Raw genomic sequence first — 23,234 nt, forward strand, 5'->3', positions numbered from 1 at the left:
CTTTGTCAAGCCTGACCTTAAAAACCTCTAGGGAAGGAGATTCTACCACCTCCCTAGGTAACGCATTCCAGTGTTTCACCACCCTCCGAGTGAAAAGGTTTTTTCTAATATCCAACCTAAACCTCCCCCACTGCAACTTGAGACCATTACTCCTTGTTCTGTCATCTGATACCATTGAGAACAGTCTAGAACCATCCTCTTTGGAACCCCCCTTCAGGTAGTTGAAAGCAGCTATCAAATCCCCCCTCGTTCTTCTCTTCCACAGACTAAACAATCCCAGTTCCCTCAGCCTCTCCTCATAAGTCATGTGTTCCAGGCCCGTCATCATTTTTGTTGCCCTCCACTGGACACTTTCCAATTTTTCCACATCCTTTTTGTAGTGTGGGGCCCAAAACTGGACACAGAACTCCAGATGAGGCCTCACCAGTGTCGAATAGAGGGGAACGATCACGTCCCTCCATCTGCTGGCAGTGCCCCTACTTATACATCCCAAAATGCCATTGACCTTCTTGGCAACAAGGGCACACTGTTAACTCATATCCAGCTTCTTGTCCACTGTAACCCCTAGGTCCTTCTCTGCAGAACTGCTGCCGAGCCATTCGGTCCCTAGTCTGTAGCGGTGCATGGGATTCTTCCATCCTAAGTGCAGGACTCTGCACTTGTCCTTGTTGAACCTCATCAGATTTCTTTTGGCCCAGTCCTCCAATTTGTCTAGGTCCCTCTGTATCCTATCCCTACCCTCCAGCGTATCTACCTCTCTTCCCAGTTTAGTGTCATCTGCAAACTTGCTGAGGGTGCAATCCACACCATCCTCCAGATCATTAATGAAGATATTGAACAAAACCGGCCTGAGGACCGACCCTTGGGGCACTCCACTTGATACCGGCTGCCAACTGGACATGGAGCCATTGATCACTACCCGTTGAGCCCGACAATCTAGCCAGCTTTGTCTCCACCTTATAGTCCATTCATCCAGCCCGTACTTCTTTAACTTGCTGGCAAGAATACTGTGGGAGACAGTGTCAAAAGCTTTGCTAAAGTCAAGGAACAACACGTCCACTGCTTTCCCTTCATCCACAGAACCAGTTATCTTATCATAGAAGGCAATTAGATTAGTCAGGCATGACTTGCCCTTGGTGAATCCATGCTGACTGGTCCTGATCACTTTCTTCTCCTCTAAGTGCTTCAGAATTGATTCCTTGAGGACCTGCTCCATGATTTTTCCAGGGACCAAGGTGAGGCTGACTGGCCTGTAGTTCCCAGGATCATCCTCCTTCCCTTTTCTAAAGATGGGCACTACATTAGCCTTTTTCCAGTCGTCCGGGATCTCCCCCGATCGCCATGAGTTTTCAAAGATAATGGCCAATGGCTCTGCAATCACATCCGCCAACTCCTTTAGCACTCTCGGTTGCAGCACATCCGGCCCCATGGACTTGTGCTCGTCCAGATTTCTAAATAGTCCCGAACCACTTCTTTCTCCACAGAGGACTGGTCACCTCCTCCCCATACTGTGCTACCCAGCGCAGCAGTCTGGGAGCTGACCTTGTTCGTGAAGACAGAGGCAAAAAAAGCATTGAGTACATTAGCTTTTTCCACATCCTCTGTCACTAGGTTGCCTCCCTCATTCAGTAAGGGGCCCACACTTTCCTTGACTCTCTTCTTGTTGCTAACGTACCTGAAGAAACCCTTCTTGTTACTCTTAACATCTCTTGCTAGCTGCAACTCCTTTAAAATACAGCTAGCTCTCCTGGACTCCTTTCTCCCTCATGTTATTCTCCCAGGGGATCTTGCCCATCAGTTCCCTGAGGGAGTCAAAGTCTGCTTTTCTGAAGTCCAGGATCTGTATTCTGCTGCTCTCCTTTCTTCCCTGTGTCAGGATCCTGAACTCGACCATCTCATGTTCACTGCCTCCCAGGTTCCCATCCACTTTTGCTTCCCCTACTAATTCTTCCTGGTTTGTGAGCAGCAGGTCAAGAAGAGCTCTGCCCCTAGTTGGTTCCTCCAGCATTTGCACCAGGAAATTGTCCCCTACACTTTCCAAAAACTTCCTGGATTGTCTGTGCACCGCTGTATTGCTCTCCCAGCAGATATCAGGGTGATTGAAGTCTCCCATGAGAACCAGGGCATGTGATCTAGTAACTTCCATGAGTTGCTGGAAGAAAGCCTCGTCCACCTCATCCCCCTGGTCCGGTGGTCTATAGCAGACTCCCACCACGACATCACCCTTGTTACTCACACTTCTAAAGTTAATCCAGAGACTCTCAGGTTTTTCTGCAGTTTCGTACCAGAGCTCTGAGCAGTCATACTGCTCCCTTACATACAGTGCAACTCCCGCACCTTTTCTGCCCTGCCTGTCCTTCCTGAACAGTTTATACCCATCCATGACAGTACTCCAGTCATGTGAGTTACCCCACCAAGTCTCTGTTATTCCAATCACATCCTAATTCCTTGACTGTGCCAGGACTTCCAGTTCTCCCTGCTTGTTTCCCAGACTTTGTGCATTTGTGTATAGGCACTTGAGATAACCCGCTGATCGCCCCTCTTTCTCAGTATGAGGCAGGAGCCCTGCCCTCTCGCGCTCTCCTGCTCGTGCTTCCTCCCGGTATCCCACGTCCCCACTTACCTCAGGGCTTTGGTCGTCTTCCCCCGGTGAACCTAGTTTAAAGCCCTCCTCACTAGGTTAGCCAGCCTGCTTGCGAAGATGCTCTTCCCTCTCTTCGTTAGGTGGAGCCTGTCTCAGTGTTTTACACAGCAATCCTGTGTCTGCACGGAGCCGAGATGAGTGCCCTATTTGGGCAGGGCCGTCTGGCTTCCCTTCTGGAGACGGGATGGGGCTGAAACACTTGCCCCTCAGGCCCCTGACATTTTTGTGGCTTTACAGTTACATTTTCCTGTTTTAGAAAATGTTTCCCCTCTGTTGCCATAGGAGCCCCGGTGACTGACCGATTCTGCCAGGCAGACGGAACTATCTGACTGCACAAAGTGCTGGCAAATGCCTAAAGGCAAGAGAGTGTAAAGCGTGTGAAAGCTTTTCCATAGTCAGTCTCAGTGGCAGTGACTGGAGAGTTACGGGACAAGAGCAAGTCCAGATTTTCAGACAAGTGGATTTTCATTGATTGGTGTCCCTTTAAGAGACGTTTGGGGTGGGAGCAATGAAAAGTTTACAAGGGTCTTGCTGAACTTCATGACTCCAGCAGGTACTCTCAGTAAGAACTGGAGGGAAGTTCTCAAACAGATTAAGGCTGATTGATTCCGACATGCTGAACCCTCTGTCCAGGCTTGCAAGGAGCCTGAGAGATGGAGCCACGAGAATTTGTGTGTCGCTGAGAGGAGATTCTGACCTAGGGCATTGCTGGGGCCTGATAGGCTGAGCATGGAAACTGGGGACGTTGTTCTTGTTTGTACTCTCTTAGTGCCCACAGTGCGCATGTGCCATTCACATTAAGAGGGGAGACAGCCCCTGCCCAGGAGCTAAGAAGAGAAGCAGAAAATCTCCCTCCCACCCTATATCTGGGTACTCAGGTACTCCGGCAATGGCTCCAGGGAAAATCCCCAAGGGACAATAGGGACAGCGTTTATATCCAGTAATACCCCCCATGGCTCCTGAGCCCAGCAAGCTTCATGGGCTGGTTTCTCGGGGATGTTCTGACAGGTGAAGGAGGAGATGGTGGTGGTCTTGCCTGTCAGGCAGGGGGTGGGGGAGTGGCAGGAAGTGGTTGTGGGAGAAACCTTTGGGAAGGGCTAAGGGTAATGGAGAAATGTCAGACATATCTGCGCCAGGCCACCTCTACTCCTCAGATGGAATGGGGAGAGAACAATAAATCCTTAGAAACTGCAGGACACTGACTCATGGGTGACTTTCCCTCAATATCTTTTGGGGGGAAAAAACTGAACATAGACCGTCAAAATTTATAGTCAGAACTGGTAGAGATGCCTCTAGTTAAGGTGGAATAACATTTTCCATTATAAGCGCCTATTTTCAGCTGCATAGAACATTGCCAAACTTTATCCCTGTGGACTGAAATATTCCATGTTGGGCCTCTGCCTGAGGTTGAATTTTTAAACATTTAAGCAAAAATGATTCACCATTAGCTTTGCCAACGTTGAAGCATTTTTTCCAGCTAAAGAGCTTCAGCACCTTGAGGGTGTAGAACAGGAACTTGAAATTTAGCCAGGGAATAGTCCTGGGGTTAGAGAGATGTCTTTTGTATCCCCATGAAAATCTGTTCAGATTAGGGTGACTAGACAGCATATGTGAAAAATCGGGACGGGGGTGGGGGGTAATAGGAGCCTAAATAAGAAAAAGACCCCAAAACCGGGAGGGTCCCTATAAAATCGGGACATCTGATCACCCTAGTTCCGTTTTGGCAGCGTTATAAGCCTCTGCAAACTGCATTTGCACATGCTCAGTAGAGCTTGTTAGAAACTTGCTGATAAAATCTCTTGAACATTCCTTCCACTCTGAGCAGGCTTGTTGGCCCCCAAAGCTGGAGCTTGTGACAGGACAGCCTGTGCATTCCTAGCCTCTGAGTGCTCGACTTTGCAACCCTAATGTTCTTTTAATGCTGTTTTGTTTGCGGCGTTTTGTATGGAGTGATACAGAGAGTAGAGAATGCAACCAGGGACAAGCCCATTGCTGAGGCCAAGTGTAAGGTCTATTAACAGTTTTTAGTATCTAATTAAATGCAGATAACTTGCGTTAATGAAGCATTAAGGGTGAGCAATCGAGTCAGGAATTTCCCAAAGTGAGGGTTGCTGTCCCATGTTAACTCACCCAGTTTGCATTTCCTGTCTGTGCATTCACCACAGACAGTGATACTTTACAGGGTTACAACGAACAAGGCAAATCCCCACCCCTGGGATTGGAGCAGGTTAGAAAAGGGGTTTCTTTTCTTTCACTTTTGGTTTGAAACTGAAAACAGGCTGACCTGTTTTGCTCAGACATACCCCAGACCATGCCCTCAAGGGAAGCCTGGGAGCTGTCAGACCAGGGGGAATTTGACAAAGTTCTGATCTCTCCACCATCCTCCATCTGAGCTACCTCTCAGATCTGCCCCAGGTGTGTCCTTGTTGCCTCGTTCCCCCTTCACTGCCAGCCAGGGGAGCCTTAAATCATCTCAGCCTCTGAAATGACAGTGCCATGAGCAGCCGTCCAGCGAGCCTGGTGATGCTGCTCAGCGCTGGGGCTGGGCTCTGCAGGGGCTCCCATGGCTAGGGCATTTCCAGAGAGGGAGTCGCTGCCCTGCAGAGCTCAGGTCAGCACACGACCAGGGTGGTCGGCTGCTGCTTGCGGAACTGTCGGGCCAGAGGTGAGGGGAGTTGAGGCCCCCCCTTCGTGTCTGGTAACGCAACCACTTTAAAGGTGCCTGCCTGCAGGCGGAGGAAGGAGAGGGTTCCTCTGGGGATGGGTAGAGCTGCACCCTGTGAGGAGGCTCAGCTGCCTGGCTGGAAGGGGGCGTAATGGCGGGTGCGTAGGACTGGCTGGAAAACAAGAATTCTGTGTTGCAAAAAATGGTGAGGTTTTGAAATTCCTGGTGATCCTGCATTGGAATGAAGTGGAGACCTTTCAGAAATTTGGGGGGGGTCAGGGAGGGGACAGAGGTGCACTTCAGACTGCCCAGCAGCGAGGTCACTCACCAGGGATAGAATCATAGAATCATAGAATATCAGGGTTGGAAGGGACCCCAGAAGGTCATCTAGTCCAACCCCCTGCTCGAAGCAGGACCAATTCCCAGTTAAATCATCCCAGCCAGGGCTTTGTCAAGCCTGACCTTAAAAACCTCTGAGGAAGGAGATTCTACCACCTCCCTAGGTAATGCATTCCAGTGTTTCACCACCCTCTTAGTGAAAAAGTTTTTCCTAATATCCAATCTAAACCTCCCCCACTGCAACTTGAGACCATTACTCCTCGTTCTGTCATCTGCTACCATTGAGAACAGTCTAGAGCCATCCTCTTTGGAACCCCCTTTCAGGTAGTTGAAAGCAGCTATCAAATCCCCCCTCATTCTTCTCTTCTGCAGGCTAAACAATCCCAGCTCCCTCAGCCTCTCCTCATAAGTCATGTGTTCCAGACTCCTAATCATTTTTGTTGCCCTTCGCTGGACTCTCTCCAATTTATCCACATCCTTCTTGAAGTGTGGGGCCCAAAACTGGACACAGTACTCCAGATGAGGCCTCACCAATGTCGAATAGAGGGGAACGATCCCGTCCCTCGATCTGCTCGCTATGCCCCTACTTATACATCCCAAAATGCCATTGGCCTTCTTGGCAACAAGGGCACACTGCTGACTCATATCCAGCTTCTCGTCCACTGACACCTGGGATGTGGGAGACAAGTCCCAGCTTCCCATCCCGTCTCTGAATCAGGATGAGTAGGGCCATGAACCTGGGTCTCCCATCTCCCAGGTGAGTGCCAGGTCTCCGGGTGAGGAACTAGCTCGTTCTGGGGCTTGTCAACACTTAGCGATCCCTGGCAATGAGCATAGGGCTGTAGAGTGAGCGTCTGTCTCTTCTTCTCAAAGCCTCCTGCTGGAGCTGTTCCATTTTGTATAAACAATTACATATTCATTGGGCCAGAGAGAGAGAACAATTCTCCACCCTACTGGCTAGTCTGGGGTCTCTCTCTCTTTCTCGTTTCGATCACAAAGTCCGTCCTGGACCAAATAACCTTCCTGACAAAAGTTTATTTGGAACCAATACATTTCCAGAAAAACATTTGGTTTTTATACATTGTTACTTTTCATGAAAAACCATTTTGTCAAAAAATGCCCAATCGGCTCTAGCTGCCGGCGTTCCCTGGATGTGCAGCCTCTGGTAGGTCGTCACATTCTTTACTGTCAAGTTCGCTGGGCAAAGGCATTATTAGTTAAGTGCTGACAAGACCCAGAGATTTGGCAGTGCCAGTGGGACCCCAAAGAGACAGGATGGTGCATGCAGGGGTGCCCAGGGGGAGGAACTCGAGTTTAACCAGCTTTGACTACAACAAGCAAAACAATACAAGTATTTAGGGTGGACTCGGATGCGGTGGGGCCTGGTGAACTGGGAATGGGAGGGGGCTCATGGCTAGGTGGTAACTTTCTCAAATTTGGGCAAATTTTCACAGATGCATCTAAAGGCATCTCCCTGTGACCCGGGTGGCTTTCTCACCTCCCTGTCACATTTCAAGTCACTGCTCCAAGCGGTTCAGCCATTTCCTACAAGATTGGGGGAAATAGATTGTGTTCTCGGAAATGGTGGATCCATTTTAGATGAAACATGCCAGTAAAATTCAACCTGAAGCAATCCCCTGGCATGGAAAATTTCAGCCCGAACCGTGAAAGCCTGGTGAAGTTATAAACAACTGACAGCACGCTCTTATAACGGAAGCTATTCGGCAGCCCGAGCTCAGTTCCTGCGCTGCTCAAATGAATTTCTCAGGTCTCCAATAATTCTCTTTGTTCGTCTCTGTCCCCTCCCCAGTGCTGTGGTATCCTGTGAGAGCTGGGATCACCAGTGTGTCCCGGGGCCCAGAGGAGGCCACACCATCAAATTATGGACTCCAAAGTCTCCTTTGGCACAATGCCAGCACACAGCTCGGTAACTGTGAGGCTGCTGGTGCCTCAGGCTGGCCAGTGTCATTTCTTCGTGCGCCTCCGTCTGGTGTCTCTTGTCTTATACTCAGATTGTCAGCTCCTTGGGGCAGAGCCCCACTCTTTATTCTGAGTCTGTGCAGCACCCAGCACAGTGGGGTCCTGCTCCCTGACCGGGGCTCCGAGGCGCTGCAGGAACACAAATAGTAAGTAAAAATATATAACAGCATTAGGCTATTTTGAGTGTTATTTATTTACCGTCTCGCTGCGAGTTTTACTGTTATCTCAAGCATGAGATAGCCCGTAAGACAAGCCTATCTTAACACCATAAGCACTGGTCATTTTTCAGAGGTGCCACTCACCATTCCATATTGATACCCAGGTCTGTCTTCTGCTAATTTAAAACCCAGCAATGCGTATGATAAATGCAAAAGATTCCTTCCAGTGTGCATTACCCTGCACTGATCACCGGACAATGCCATCTCCTGGTGTGCTGCCCGTTCCCCTTCCTTGGCTCGTCCTTCTGAAATTCCCAAACGTTTCTAGCCTTGACTAATGGAAAGAATGATTTTCCCTGGGATTTTGCCCCATCACTCTTCACCCCTTTTTCCAGATCTTTAATATATAACATTGGTTGTAGTAGGGACCCTAGCAGATCCCCACTGTTAACCTTTTGCCATATTGGAAACTGACAGTTTATTCCTAATTAACTTTCTTAAACCACGGTCAGTAATTCTTTACAAGTCCTGAGTGGCTGGGTGGGTGGGGGGGGGAAGCAAATGCGGTGCCAGTCTTTAGAGAAAGGAAAGACAAGTCTTCCCGGTAGTTACTGCCCGCGTCTCTCGGAAAATAACAGAACAAATATTAATGGACCAAATCTTCACAACTTAAGGCACCCGGGCCCTGCTTTTCAGAGGCGCTGCCCACTGGCAGCTCCCGCTGACTTCAGCTGGAAGTGCAGGTACTCAGCACGTGGGAAAATCAGGCCCCCAAAGCCTCCCGAGGGGCACACAACACATGAGTTGCCCAAATGAAGTGAACACTCCCAAAATGAACAATCAGCAGCACTGAGCAGAGACAATGGTGCCGGGCAGGCAGAGCTGTGTTTGGGCCGGCGACTGCAGCAGTGGGGTGTGCAGTGGTGCCGGGCAGGGAGAGCTGTGTTTGGACGGGGGACTGCAGCAGTGGGGTGTGCAGTGGTGCCGGGCAGGCAGAGCTGTGTTTGGGCCGGCGACTGCAGCAGTGGGGCGTGCAGTGAGGTGTGCAGTGGTGCTGGGCAGGCAGAGCTGTGTTTGGACGGGGGACTGCAGCAGTGGGGTGTGCAGTGGTCCTGGGCAGGCAGGGCTGTGTTTGGACAGGGGACTGCAGCAGTGGGGTGTGCAGTGGGGTATGCAGTGAGGTGTGCAGTGGTGCCGGGCAGGCAGAGCTGTGTTTGGGCCGGCGACTGCAGCAGTGGGGTGTGCAGTGAGGTGTGCAGTGGTGCCGGGCAGGGAGAGCTGTGTTTGGACGGGGGACTGCAGCAGTGGGGTGTGCAGTGGTCCTGGGCAGGCAGGGCTGTGTTTGGACAGGGGACTGCAGCAGTGGGGTGTGCAGTGGGGTATGCAGTGAGGTGTGCAGTGGTGCCGGGCAGGCAGAGCTGTGTTTGGGCCGGCGACTGCAGCAGTGGGGTGTGCAGTGAGGTGTGCAGTGGTGCCGGGCAGGGAGAGCTGTGTTTGGACGGGGGACTGCAGCAGTGGGGTGTGCAGTGGTGCCGGGCAGGCAGAGCTGTGTTTGGGCCGGCGACTGCAGCAGTGGGGTGTGCAGTGAGGTGTGCAGTGGTGCCGGGCAGGGAGAGCTGTGTTTGGACGGGGGACTGCAGCAGTGGGGTGTGCAGTGGTGCCGGGCAGGCAGAGCTGTGTTTGGGCCGGCGACTGCAGCAGTGGGGTGTGCAGTGAGGTGTGCAGTGGTGCCGGGCAGGCAGAGCTGTGTTTGGACGGGGGACTGCAGCAGTGGGGTGTGCAGTGGAAGTCCTGGGTCTGAGATCGTATTTCAGATTTCACTGGCTGCTGGAGGAGCTGCTGCTGCCATGTGGCTTTGAACTGGCTGAGAGCATGTTGCTGCACACTGATGGAGGAAGCTTGTTTCCAGCTCCTCTCCTCAGCCTGAGCCTGTTTCTCTCCACACGTGGGAGCCAATTGTGAGAGCACAGCTCCACCCCCAACCAGCAGGCCAACACCTTTCTGGTCCTGTCCCTGCACTTCTCAGGGCCTGGTTCGCCTCTCATCCCCCAGCCTGCCACTTCTGCTTGCTCCTGGCATGAGGGGCAGAGGTAGGTGCCAGGCTCCTGGGAGAGGCAGCTTCTACTGGACGTGCAGACTGGACAAAAAGGGAATTTTACCTGGGTAGAGCAGGACATGCCCCACCCTAGAATCCCAGTCCTGCCTCCCAGTCACCGAGACCCTGCCCGCCCTACCCCAGCACAGAACCCCATTTCCTCACTGGTCACAGAATCCAGCAAATCCCAGCAAGATACCGAACAACTGTAAGGAGTTTAGAGCAGAAGGTCATAGGTCTTGAGAGCCAAGAATGCAGGTCACACTTAGAGGATGGGAGACTACTTTGGAGACAAGCGACTCTGAAAAGGGCTTCAGACTCATGTGGAAAGCAGCTGAAGATGAGCCCCCAGTGCGATGCTGTAGCTAAGGGCTAGTTGAGTCCATGGATATAAACGGAGAACCGTAAATAGGAGCAGGGAGGTGATAGTACTTTTAATTATTATGCATTTCTTTGTATTGTGGCCGCACCTTGTAGCTCCAGTGGTGGGCCAGGCCCCCATTATGTGAGGCTCTATACAAGCACAGAACAAAGCCAGTCCTTGCCCAAAGGGATTCCAATCCAAGCATACGACAAGAGACAATAGCTGGCTACAGAGAGACAGATGGGGACCACAAGGGAGCAGTGAGACCTACAGTAGAACCTCAGAGTTACAAACACCAGGGATACAAATTGACCAGTCAACCACACACCTCATTTGGAACCAGAAGTACGCAATCAGGCAGCAGCAGAGAGACACACACGAAAGCAAATACAGTACCGCACTGCATGAAACATAAACTACTAAAAAAATAAAGGGAAAGTTTAAAAAAAATTGACAAGGTAAGGAAACTGTTTCTGTGCTTGTTTCATTGGCATTAAAATGGTTAAAAGCAGCATTTGTCTTCTACATAGTAAAGTTTCAAAGCTCTATTAAGCCAACGTTCAGTTGTAAACTTTTGAAAGAACCATAACGTTTTGTTCAGAGTTACAAATGTTTCAGAGTTACAAACAACCTCCATTCCCAAGGAGTTTGTAACTCTGAGGTTCTACTGTATATTGGGCGGAATGAATGGAATGGTCTCAGCACACCAGCAACCCAGCTGTTGTCAAATTTTTTGTAGACATAAAGGAAAAGGAAATTTGTAAGAAGGGATTTGCATGAGGTGACTTCATGGCTGTTTACGGGAGCTCCTCCCAAGCATGAGTGGCAGCATGAGAGAAAACAGAAAGGGGCTTGTTTGAAAGTTGAACACGTGAATGATGAGCTATGTAATATACCTCCGTATACGGCATTAATGGGATCATTACTGGATATTGTGTCCATCCTTTAATAGGATGATGAGGAATTGGAAAGACTTCTGCAAAAAGAAAACACCACAAGAATGACCTGAGGTCTGGAAAACCTACCTGACAGTGAGAGACTAAAGAACATAAGAACAGCCATACTGGGTCAGACCAAAGGTCCATCTAGCCCAGTATCCAATGCCAGGTGCCCCAGAGGGAATGAACAGAACAGGTCATCATCAAGTGATCCATTCTCTGTCACCCATTCCCAGCTTCTGGCAAACAGAGGTTAGGGGAACCATCCCTGCCAATCCTGGCTAATAGCTGTTGATGGACCTATCCTCCATGAACTTATCTGGTTCTTTTTTGAACCATACTGTAGTCTTGGCCTTCACAACATCCCCTGGCAAGGAGTTCCACAGGCTGACTGTGCATTGTGTGAAGAAATACTTCCTTTTGTTTGTTTTAAACCTGCTGCCTATTAATTTCATTGGGTGACCCCTAAAAGAAGCCCAATTTAGTTTATTGAGAACATACGTACATAAGAACAGCCATACTGGTTCAGACCAATGGGCCATCTAGTCCAGTATCCTGTCTCAAACAGTGGTCAAGTGCCAGATGCTTCAGAGAGTATGAACAGAACAGAGCAACTTACTGAGTGATCTGTCCCTGTCATCCAATCCCAGCTTCTGGCAGTCAGAGTTTCAACACAACCAGAGCATGGGGCTGCAGCCATGACCATCTTGGTTAATAGCTACTGAAGGACCTATTCTCCAGGAACTGCTCTAGTTCTTTTTTGGAACTCAGTTATAACTTTCCCTTCATAACATCTCCTGGCAGCAAGTTCCACAGGTTGATGGCGTTGTGTGAAGAAGAACTTCTTTATGTTTGTTTTAAACTGGCTGCCTATTAATTTTATTGGGTGACCCCTGGTTCTTGTGTTATGTGTAGGGGTAAATAACACTTTCTCCACACTTTTCATGATTTTACAGACTTCTGTCAATCTCCCCTTAGTCGTCCCTTTTCCAAGCTGAACAGTCCCAGTCTTATTAATCTCTCCTCACACGGAAACCGTTCCATACCCCTCATCATTTTCATTGCCCTTCTCCATACTTTTTCAATCCAATATATCTTTTCTGAGATGGGGTGACCAGATCTGCACACAGTACTCAAGGTGTAGGCGTACCATGGATTTATACAGCGCTAATACGATATTTTCTGTCTGATTATCTCTCCCTTTCTTAATGATTCCCAACATTCTGTTCGCTTTTTTGACTCCCACTGCACTTGAGTGGATGTTTTCAGAGAACTATCCACAGTGACTCCAAGATCTCTTTCTTCAGTAGTAACAGCTAATTTAGACCCCATCATTTTGTATGGATAGTTGGGATTATGTTTTCCAATGTGCGTTATTTGGCATTTATCATCATTGAATTTTGTCTGCCATTTTGTTGCCCAGTCACCCAGTTTTGTGAGATCCCTTTGTAATTCTTCACAGTCTGCCTGGGACTTAACTATCTTGAATAATTTTGGATCATCTGCAAACTTTGCTACCTCACTGTTTACCCCATTTTCCAGATCATTTATGAATATGTTGAATGCCCAGTACAGACCCCTGGGGACACCACTATTTACCTCTCTCAATTCTGAAAACTGATCATTTATTCCTACCCTTTGTTTCCTATCTTTTAACCAGTTACCGATCCATGAGAGGACCTTCCCTCTTATCCCATGACTGCTTACTTTGCTTAAGAGCCTTTGGTGAGGGACCTTGTCAAAGGCTTTCTGAAAACCTAAGTACACTATATCCACTGCATCCCCCTTGTTGACCCCATCAAAGAATTCTAGTAGATTGGCGAAGCAAGATTTCCCTTTACGAAAGCCGTGTTGACTCTGCCCCAACATACTGTGTTCATCTATGGGTGTTTCTACACATAAGCAACTACAGCAACGAAGCTGCACCACTGTAATGCTTCACTGGCGACACTACCTATGCCCGTGGGAGGGGTTCTCCTCGCAGCGTAGCTAGTCCACCTCCCCAAGAGGCGGAAGCTGGCTCAATGGGAGAATTCTCCTGTCAACCTCACACTAAACCAGGGATTAGGTCCTGCATCACTCTAGATGTGATTAGCTGCATCACTCAGGGGTGTGGATTTTTGACACCCCTGAGCAACATGGTTATACTGACCTTGTAATGATGCTGCCTTTGGTGGGACACTTCTGAGAGTACCAATTCAGGGCAAATTGCTTAGAGCAGGGCAGTTACAGCGCAAGACTGGGTTCCTTTGCAAACCAAGGCAAACCAAACCAGCCAAACAGAGATGACTTCAGTTTTACCCCACTGGCTAACCAGAAGTCATACAAGCAATTCCCTTAGACACTCCAGTTTCCCAGTATCCCCACCAGGGCCACTCGTTATGAGGACAAATGGTTATGAAAACCAAAACCCCAGTAAAAGAAAAAGGGTTCTCTCGATCCCAAAGGACCAAGCCCCAGACCCAGGTCAATATACATAAGAACGGCCATATTGGGTCAGACCAAAGGTCCATCAAGCCCAGTATTCTGCCCTCTGACAGTGGCCAATGACAGGTGCCCCAAAGGGAATGAACAGACCGGTTATCATCAAGTGATCCATGCCCTGTCACCCAATCCCAGCTTCTGGCAAACAGAGGCTAGGGACACCATTCCTGCCCATCCTGGCTAATAGCCATTGATGGAATTATCTTCCATGAATCTGTCTAGCTCCCTTTTGAACCCCGTTATAGTATTGGCCTTCACAACACCCTCTGGCAAGGAGTTCCAGAGATTGACAGTGCGTTGCATGAAAAAATACTTTCTTGTGTTTGTTTTAAACTTGCTACCTATTAATTTCATTTGGTGGCCCCTTGTTCTTGTGTTATGAGAAGGAGTAAATAACACTTCCTTATTTACTTTCTCCACCAAGTCATGATTTTATAGACCTTTATCATATCCCCCCTTAGTCGCCTCTTTTCCAAGTGAAAAGTCCCAGTCTTATTAATCTCTCTTCATACAGTCTTATTAATCTCTCTTCATGCACCGCTACAGACTAGGGACCGAATGGCTAGGCAGCAGTTCTGCAGAAAAGGACCTAGGGGTGACAGTGGACGAGAAGCTGGATATGAGTCAGCAGTGTGCCCTTGTTGCCAAGAAGGCCAATGGCATTTTGGGATGTATAAGTAGGGGCATAGCGAGCAGATCGAGGGACGTGATCGTTCCCCTCTATTCGACATTGGTGAGGCCTCATCTGGAGTACTGTGTCCAGTTTTGGGCCCCACACTTCAAGAAGGATGTGGATAAATTGGAGAGAGTCCAGCGAAGGGCAACAAAAATGATGACGGGCCTGGAACACATGAGTTATGAGGAGAGGCTGAGGGAGCTGGGAGTGTTTAGCCTGCAGAAGAGAAGAATGAGGGGGGATTTGATAGCTGCTTTCAACTACCTGAAAGGGGGTTCCAAAGAGGATGGCTCTAGACTGTTCTCAATGGTAGCAGATGACAGAACGAGGAGTAATGGTCTCAAGTTGCAGTGGGGGAGGGTTAGATTGGATATTAGGAAAAACTTTTTCACTAAGAGGGTGGTGAAACACTGGAATGCGTTACCTAGGGAGGTGGTAGAATCTCCTTCCTTAGAGGTTTTTAAGGTCAGGCTTGACAAAGCCCTGGCTGGGATGATTTAACTGGGAATTGGTCCTGCTTCGAGCAGGGGGTTGGACTAGATGACCTTCAGGGGTCCCTTCCAACCCTGATATTCTGTGATTCTATGAGAAGTCATACAAGTCAGATCTTACTCACAAATCCCGCTGTTGGCAATCTTTTAGAATCTAAAATCTAAAGGTTTATCAATTACATACAGTAATGGCAAAGTTCGTGGTTCAGGCGTGTAACAGTGATGGAATAAACTGCAGGTTCAAATCAAGTCTCAGGAGTTCATCCACAACTGGGATGGGTCATTCAGTCCTTGGTTCAGAGCTTCAGTTTGTAGCAAGGTTCCTCCAGACGTAAGAGGCAGGATTGAAGACAAGATGGGGGGGGGGTTCCAGGGCCTTTTATATCCTCTCCATGCAGAAGGACACCCCTCCGTTCTTACTGTGGAAGATCACAGCAGCAAGATGGAGCCTGGAGTCACGTGGGCAAGTCACATGTTCATGCATGACTCGGTTTGCAGGCGGACGCCATTGTTTACATGTTAGTTTGAAGGTTCCCAGGAAAGCTCAGATGTGCATTGGCGTCTCCCAAAGTCCATTGTGCATTAAGTGTTTCTTGATTGGGCCCTTACTGAGAATAGTCCCTTCTCAAGAAGCTGACCAGATGCTTCTCTGAGGCTACAGTGGGGGATATAGGCGCCGACTCCGTGGGTGCTTCAGGGCTGGAGCACCCACCGGCGGCTCCCCGGCCCAGCTCCCCTCCCCCGAGCACACCGCATCCCCGCTTCTCCCCCTAGCTCCCAGCACTTGCAGCCACTAAACAGCTGTTTCGCAGCAGCAACCTCTAGGAGGGAGGGGGAAGGAGGGGGAACGCAGCGCACTCTGGGAAGAGGCGGGGCCGGGGCAGGGATTTGGGGAAGGAATCCAATAGGGGCAGGGAGGGGGCGGAGTTGGGTCGGGGACTTTGGGGAAGGGGTTGGAGTGGGGCGGGACAGGGGTGGAGTCAGGGTGGGGCCGAGGGCGAGCACTCACCAGCTCTGGGAAAAGTTGGTGTCTATCGTGGGGGAGGTTCAGGTTGGATGTGAGGGAAACACTAGTTCACTAGGAGGGTGGTGAAGCACTGAAATGGGTTACCTAGGCAGGGGGGAGGGATAGCTCAGTTGTTTGAGCATTGGCCTGCTAAACCCAAGGTTGTGAGTTCAATCCTTGAGGGGGCCATTTAGGGGGTTCTGAGGCAAAATTGGGGATTGGTCCTGCTTTGAGCAGGGGGTTGGACTAGATGACCTCCTGAGGTCCCTTCCAACCCTGATATTCTATCATAGAATATAAGGGTTGGAAGGGACCCCAGAAGGTCATCTAGTCCAACCCCCTGCTCGAAGCAGGACCAAATCCCAGTTAAATCATCCCAGCCAGGGCTTTGTCAAGCCTGACCTTAAAAACCTCTAAGGAAGGAGATTCTACCACCTCCCTAGGTAACGCATTCCAGTGTTTCACCACCCTCTTAGTGAAAAAGTTTTTCCTAATATCCAATCTAACCCTCCCCCACTGCAACTTGAGACCATTACTCCTCGTTCTGTCATCTGCTACCATTGAGAACAGTCTAGAGCCATCCTCTTTGGAACCCCCTTTCAGGTAGTTGAAAGCAGCTATCAAATCCCCCCTCATTCTTCTCTTCTGCAGGCTAAACACTCCCAGCTCCCTCAGCCTCTCCTCATAACTCATGTGTTCCAGACCCCTAATCATTTTTGTTGCCCTTCGCTGGACTCTCTCCAATTTATCCACATCCTTCTTGAAGTGTGGGGCCCAAAACTGGACACAGTACTCCAGATGAGGCCTCACCAATGTCGAATAGAGGGGAACGATCCCGTCCCTCGATCTGCTCGCTATGCCCCTACTTATACATCCCAAAATGCCATTGGCCTTCTTGGCAACAAGGGCACACTGCTGACTCATATCCAGCTTCTCGTCCACTGTCACCCCTAGGTCCTTTTCTGCAGAACTGCTGCCTAGCCATTCGGTCCCTAGTCTGTAGCTGTGCATTGGGTTCTTCCGTCCTAAGTGCAGGACCCTGCACTTATCCTTATTGAACCTCATCAGATTTCTTTTGGCCCAATCCTCCAATTTGTCTAGGTCCTTCTGTATCCTATCCCTCCCCTCCAGCGTATCTACCACTCCTCCCAGTTTAGTATCATCCGCAAATTTGCTGAGAGTGCAATCCACACCATCCTCCAGATCATTTATGAAGATATTGAACAAAACCGGCCCCAGGACCGACCCTTGGGGCACTCCACTTGATACCGGCTGCCAACTAGACATGGAGCCATTGATCACCACCCGTCAAGCCCAACAATCTAGCCAGCTTTCTACCCACCTTATAGTGCATTCTTCCAGCCCATACTTCCTTAACCTTCTGACAAGAATACTGTGGGAGACCGTGTCAAAAGCTTTGCTAAAGTCAAGAAACAATACATCCACTGCTTTCCCTTCATCCACAGAACCAGTAATCTCATCATAAAAGGCGATTAGATTAGTCAGGCATGACCTTCCCTTGGTGAATCCATGCTGGCTGTTCCTGATCCCTTTCCTCTCATGCAAGTGCTTCAGGATTGATTCTTTGAGGACCTGCTCCATGATTTTTCCAGGGACTGAGGTGAGGCTGACTGGCCTATGATCTGGTACAGGAGCTGATTTAAATGATAGGTTACCTACCACAGTTAGTATTTCTGCAATTCCATGTTTGAGCTCCTTGAGAACTCCCAGGTGATACCATCTGGTCCTGGTGACTTATTGCTGTTTAATTTATCCAAAACCTCCTCTAATAAGAACATAAGAACGGCCATACTGGGTCAGATGAAAGGTCCATCGAGCCCAGTATCTTGTCTGCCGTCAGTGGCCAATACCAGATGTCCTAGAGGAAGTGAACCTAACAGGTAATGATCTAGTGATCTCTCTTCTGCCATCCATCTCCAACCATTCACAAACAGAGGCTAGGGACACCATTCCTTACCTATCCTGGAAAATAGCCATTAATGGACTTAACCTCCATGAATTTATCTAGTTCTCTTTTAACTGTTATAGTCCTAGCCTTCGCAACCTCCTCAGGCAAGGAGTTCCACAAGTTGACCTTGATCTGAGTGAAGAAGAACTTCCTTTTATTTGTTTTAATTTGTTTTTTTTGGACAGTTCCTCAGATTTATCACCTAAAAAGAATGGCTCAGGTTTGGGAATCTCCCTCACATCCTCAGCCGTGAAGGCCATTGTGAAGCTCATCCAGAAGTTATCATGGGGTGATAGTCTCTGTCCTTTGTCATGCAGGATGGTCAGAAAGGTCCCTTCTGGCTTTAAAATTTACAAATCTATAACCAGAATAATGCAAATGCCCAGGGAGCCAGAGGGGTTGAGGTCAGGAAGAGTCAGAGGGTGAGATTTCTCTGGCTTAGCTCAGCAATGACTAAGCCGCAGGATCTGCAAACTCCTGGGGCCTGTAAGTCCCTAATGGGGATTGTTAATGGTGGGACGATAGGCGCCAACTTTTCCCAGCGCTGGTGGGTGCTCGACCCAGCCCCACCCCGACTCCACCCCTGTCCCGCCCCCAAAGTCCCCCCCAATTCCGCCCCCTCCCTGCCCCTATTGGACTCCTTCCCCAAATCCCTGCCCCGGCCCCGCCTCTTCCCAGAGTGCGCTGTGTTCCCCCTCCTCCCCTCTCCCTCCCAGCGCTTGCCGCCATGAAACAGTGGGAAGCACTGGGAGCTAGGGGGAGAAGCGGGGACGCGGCGCGCTCGGGGGAGGAGGTGGAGGCCGCGGTGAGCTGGGATGGGGGGGCAGGGCAGGACCACCAATTTTTCCCCATGGGTGCTCCAGGGCTCCACGGAGTAGGTGCCTATGGATGGGATGCTAGGAGGAGGGGGTTTATCAGCAGAGAGGAGACTGAGGCTGAATCTCAGGGCAGGTGCCTGGCCAGGAGATGGCTCCTGCTGGGGAATCCTCTCCCAGGGCAGCATAGGCACTGCGCTCACATAAACTGGAGAACAGACTCTAGGCTTGACGAGCCCAGCCCCCAGGGGAGGAACTGGATGGTCTCCTGTAGTCTGAGCTCTTCTTGCCTGCCCTCTGCAGTATTTCTTCTGGGGGGGTGGGCGTTGGGGAGCCCACTCACCTGTGTGCCTGCCTCCAGAAGCAGGGTTAGGCTGTGAGCTGGGGCCCTGTGTGCATAGCCCACTGGACGGAGGAGGGCCCGTAGCTTGCTTTGCAGAGACAGGGAGCCGCTCCCACCTGCACAGGGGCTGCTCCCAGCCACATGAGGCTTGTGGCAGGTGACTAGCAGCTGGCCTTTGGCCGGGGGTGCTGGGCCGGCCTTGCCTCTCCTCTGGGCCCTGGCAGTTGAATCTGGAGTTGGAGGGTTGTGGTGAGGGTATGTTTTCAGCAGGGCCTGGGGAATGTCAGGGCTGGGCGTCTCAGTCAAGCAGGTGGGAGCAGTGCGGCGGGGGGCAGCCCTGGCAGCCCGAGCAGGCTGGAGCAGTGCTGGGGGGGCGGGGAGGGGTGGCCCTGGGAGCAGTGGCAGGAGGGGGGGTGGCCCTGGCAGCCCGAGCAGGCAGAAGCAGTGCTGGGGGGTGGCCCTGGCAGCCCGAGCAGGCAGGAGCAGCGCTGGGGGGCTGTCCTGGGAGCAGTGCGGGGAGGCAGCCCTGGCAGCCCGAGCAGGCAGGAGCAGCGCTGGGGGGTGGCCCTGGGAGCAGTGTGGGGAGGCAGCCCAAGCAGGCAGGAGCAGTGCTGGGGGGCGGCCCTGGGAGTCTGAGCGGGCAGAAGCAGCGCTGGGGGGTGGCCCTGGGAGTCTGAGCGGGCAGAAGCAGCGCTGGGGGGCGGCCCTGGGAGCAGTGCGGGGAGGCAGCCCTGGCAGCCCGAGCAGGCAGAAGCAGCGCTGGGGGGCTGCCTGGGAGCAGTGTGGGGAGGCAGCCCTGGCAGGCAGGAGCAGTGCTGGGGGGGGTGGCCCTGGGAGTCTGAGCGGGCAGAAGCAGCGCTGGGGGGCTGCCTGGGAGCAGTGCGGGGAGGCAGCCCTGGCAGGCAGGAGCAGTGCTGGGGGGGTGGCCCTGGGAGTCTGAGCGGGCAGAAGCAGTGCTGGGGGGCTGCCTGGGAGCAGTGCGGAGAGGCAGCCCTGGCAGGCAGGAGCAGTGCTGGGGGGTGGCCCTGGGAGCAGTGTGGGGAGGCAGCCTGAGCAGGCAGGAGCAGTGCTGGGGGGTGGCCCTGGGAGTCTGAGCGGGCAGAAGCAGCGCTGGGGGGCGGCCCTGGGAGTCTGAGCGGGCAGAAGCAGCGCTGGGGGGCGGCCCTGGCAGCCCGAGCAGGCAGAAGCAGCGCTGGGGGGCTGCCTGGGAGCAGTGCGGGGAGGCAGCCCTGGCAGCCCGAGCAGGCAGAAGCAGCGCTGGGGGGCTGCCTGGGAGCAGTGTGGGGAGGCAGCCCTGGCAGGCAGGAGCAGTGCTGGGGGGGTGGCCCTGGGAGTCTGAGCGGGCAGAAGCAGTGCTGGGGGGCTGCCTGGGAGCAGTGCGGGGAGGCAGCCCTGGCAGCCCGAGCAGGCAGAAGCAGCGCTGGGGGGCTGCCTGGGAGCAGTGCGGAGAGGCAGCCCTGGCAGGCAGGAGCAGTGCTGGGGGGTGGCCCTGGGAGCAGTGTGGGGAGGCAGCCCTGGCAGGCAGGAGCAGTGCTGGGGGGGTGGCCCTGGGAGTCTGAGCGGGCAGAAGCAGCGCTGGGGGGCTGCCTGGGAGCAGTGCGGAGAGGCAGCCCTGGCAGGCAGGAGCAGTGCTGGGGGGTGGCCCTGGGAGCAGTGTGGGGAGGCAGCCTGAGCAGGCAGGAGCAGTGCTGGGGGGTGGCCCTGGGAGTCTGAGCGGGCAGAAGCAGCGCTGGGGGGCGGCCCTGGGAGTCTGAGCGGGCAGAAGCAGTGCTGGGGGGCTGCCTGGGAGCAGTGCGGGGAGGCAGCCCTGGCAGGCAGGAGCAGTGCTGGGGGGTGGCCCTGGGAGTCTGAGCGGGCAGGAGCAGCGCTGGGGGTTGAGGGGTGGCCCTGGGAGTCTGAGCGGGCAGGAGCAGCGCTGGGGGGCTGCCTGGGAGCAGTGCGGGGAGGCAGCCTGAGCAGGCAGGAGCAGTGCTGGGGGGTGGCCCTGGGAGTCTGAGCGGGCAGAAGCAGCGCTGGGGGGCTGCCTGGGAGCAGTGCGGGGAGGCAGCCCTGGCAGCCCGAGCAGGCAGGAGCAGTGCTGGGGGGTGGCCCTGGGAGTCTGAGCGGGCAGGAGCAGCGCTGGGGGTTGAGGGGTGGCCCTGGGAGTCTGAGCGGGCAGAAGCAGCGCTGGGGGGCTGCCTGGGAGCAGTGCGGGGAGGCAGCCCGAGCAGGCAGGAGCAGTGCTGGGGGGTGGCCCTGGGAGTCTGAGCGGGCAGAAGCAGCGCTGGGGGGCTGCCTGGGAGCAGTGCGGGGAGGCAGCCCGAGCAGGCAGGAGCAGTGCTGGGGGGTGGCCCTGGGAGCAGTGTGGGGAGGCAGCCCGAGCAGGCAGGAGCAGTGCTTGGGAGCAGCCCTATCGGCACGTTTCATTGTCACCTCCGGAATGCACTGTCTGGGGCATGTGTGTACCAGTGCAAGTGGGGGGTAGCCAGCCTGCCTGTTCCACTGCCTGGCCTCTGGTCCCTGAAGAGACCACCTGGCCCTTCCCCTTGTGGGCAGGGCGATGGGGTGTGTGAGCTGCCCCTGCGGCTCCGTCTCTGCCGAGTGAGGGATTGGCTCCCCCAGGCCGGGGTTGCTGAGCCTGCTGTGATCATGTCACGTCGGGCTCCCTCGATGTTAACATCTCATTATCTTTGTTACTGTAATTACATTATCCGCTGCTTTATGCAGAATTATTCTCCGAGGACTAATTGATGGATCCATGTTTAATTCATTAATCATTAGCATCAAATTCGACAATTACAGTGCACACTGATTGTGGAATTTCAAATGTAATGAGGGGAGAATTAACAAAGAAAAGGGAAAACCTGTTTCCCCGGCACGCTGCTGCTCACTGTGGGGGACAAGGACATTGAGGGAAGAAGAGGTGGCAGAAAGTGCGCCATGAGGCCGGGTGGCACAGGACATTGCTGAGAAAAGACCCATTAGCTCTTGCCACATGCCTCCACTGATCCCAGCCAGTGCAGCCGGTTCTCCAGGCCCAGAGTGGGTCCATGTTAGCCCCTGCGAACAGAACCACATTTGAGCTCCACGCAAGGGCAACTCAGCTTTCAGCAAGAGAATCAGTCTGACTAGCCTGTTCCCTTGGGAGCAGCTCTGAAGAGTGTAGCAGACTGGCAGGGCTCGGAGGAGCAAGGAGTGTGGCTTCCCTTCTGCACCAGAAAGGTCAGGGGAACCTAAAGAGATTTCCCCCTTTCCCTCTCCCCCACTTTGAACTGGTAAAGCTAGTCAGTGGCATTTGGGGTGTACCAAAAAGTGCTCTTGCTGATTTCCCCACAGGCCTTGGGCAGCCTGTCCATGCAGAGTGGGGTGGGCATGGTGCACAGGAATCAATTTCCTGGGGCCTGCAAAACATAATTTCACAGGCCTGCCCTCACATGCTACGGCGGCTCTGCTCCTTCGAACGCTGGCCCTCTCCGAAGCTGGAAGGGACCGACGGCTGCTTGCAGGGGCAGTGCTGCTGGCCCCCAGCCAGCCCCCGGAAAGACAGCACCACCGCCGGCAGCTCCAGCCGCCCATGGGGAGGCAGAACGATGCTGCAGCTGCTGCACGGCGTGGGAGTCCTGCGGCCCATCTCTCTCCCTGCTGGAGCCTGCCTGCTTGTTCGCAGCCAGAATCCCAGAGCCATGTTCCCCTCCTGACCTGCTGCACCAGCTGGGGGAGATCTGCCTCCTCTCTTGCCTGTCCCCAGCCTCACATGCGAAATGGGGGAGCCTGCTTTAAGAACCAGGGTTGACCCATTCCCCCCCACCCAGCTGACTGTCAAAGGGGACCCCCTCCTCCCCGGCTGGCCCAACACCATAGGGGACCCTGTTCTGCTCCGGCCCTTTGCCAGCAGGGACACGTATTGGTGACTGGCTGGACAGGTTTTGCGGAAGCCCCTGGTTGCTATGGGTGGCATGTGATGCGTTGCCCAAGGGGGCTCCAGCACTGCACCGGTGCCGCTCCCCATCAGGAGGTACGTCCTGAGAGCCCACTGGCAGTTTCCTTTCTGCATTCCTGCGTGGTTCTGCCCTCCTGGCTGCCAGCCCCTTCCTCCCCCCACCTCCGGTGTCACTGAGCTGAGGCAGACGGGTCTTGCTCTTCCACTCTGTCCCCTGAATTTGACCCCGGCTGGCTCTGGTGATAGCTCTTCTTGCAGCTCCTTCCTGTTCTTCAGCATCTCCCTGATAACAAGGTGCTCAGAGCTGAGCATGTCATCTTCCCGGAGCCCCGGAGACAGGGACTCTCC

At 52.8% G+C, this 23,234-nt stretch overlaps 1 protein-coding gene across 3 annotated transcripts in view; it reads left to right on the forward strand.

Moving 5' to 3' along the window:
- The window catches only part of AGAP3 (ArfGAP with GTPase domain, ankyrin repeat and PH domain 3), a 258,069-nt gene that overhangs the window by 182,159 nt on the left and 52,676 nt on the right, over nucleotides 1-23,234 (forward strand). The gene's annotated exons all lie outside the window — the stretch shown is intronic.

Source organism: Caretta caretta, chromosome 2, assembly GCF_965140235.1.
Source record: "Caretta caretta isolate rCarCar2 chromosome 2, rCarCar1.hap1, whole genome shotgun sequence".
In the NCBI taxonomy this organism is placed as follows: domain Eukaryota; kingdom Metazoa; phylum Chordata; order Testudines; family Cheloniidae; genus Caretta; species Caretta caretta.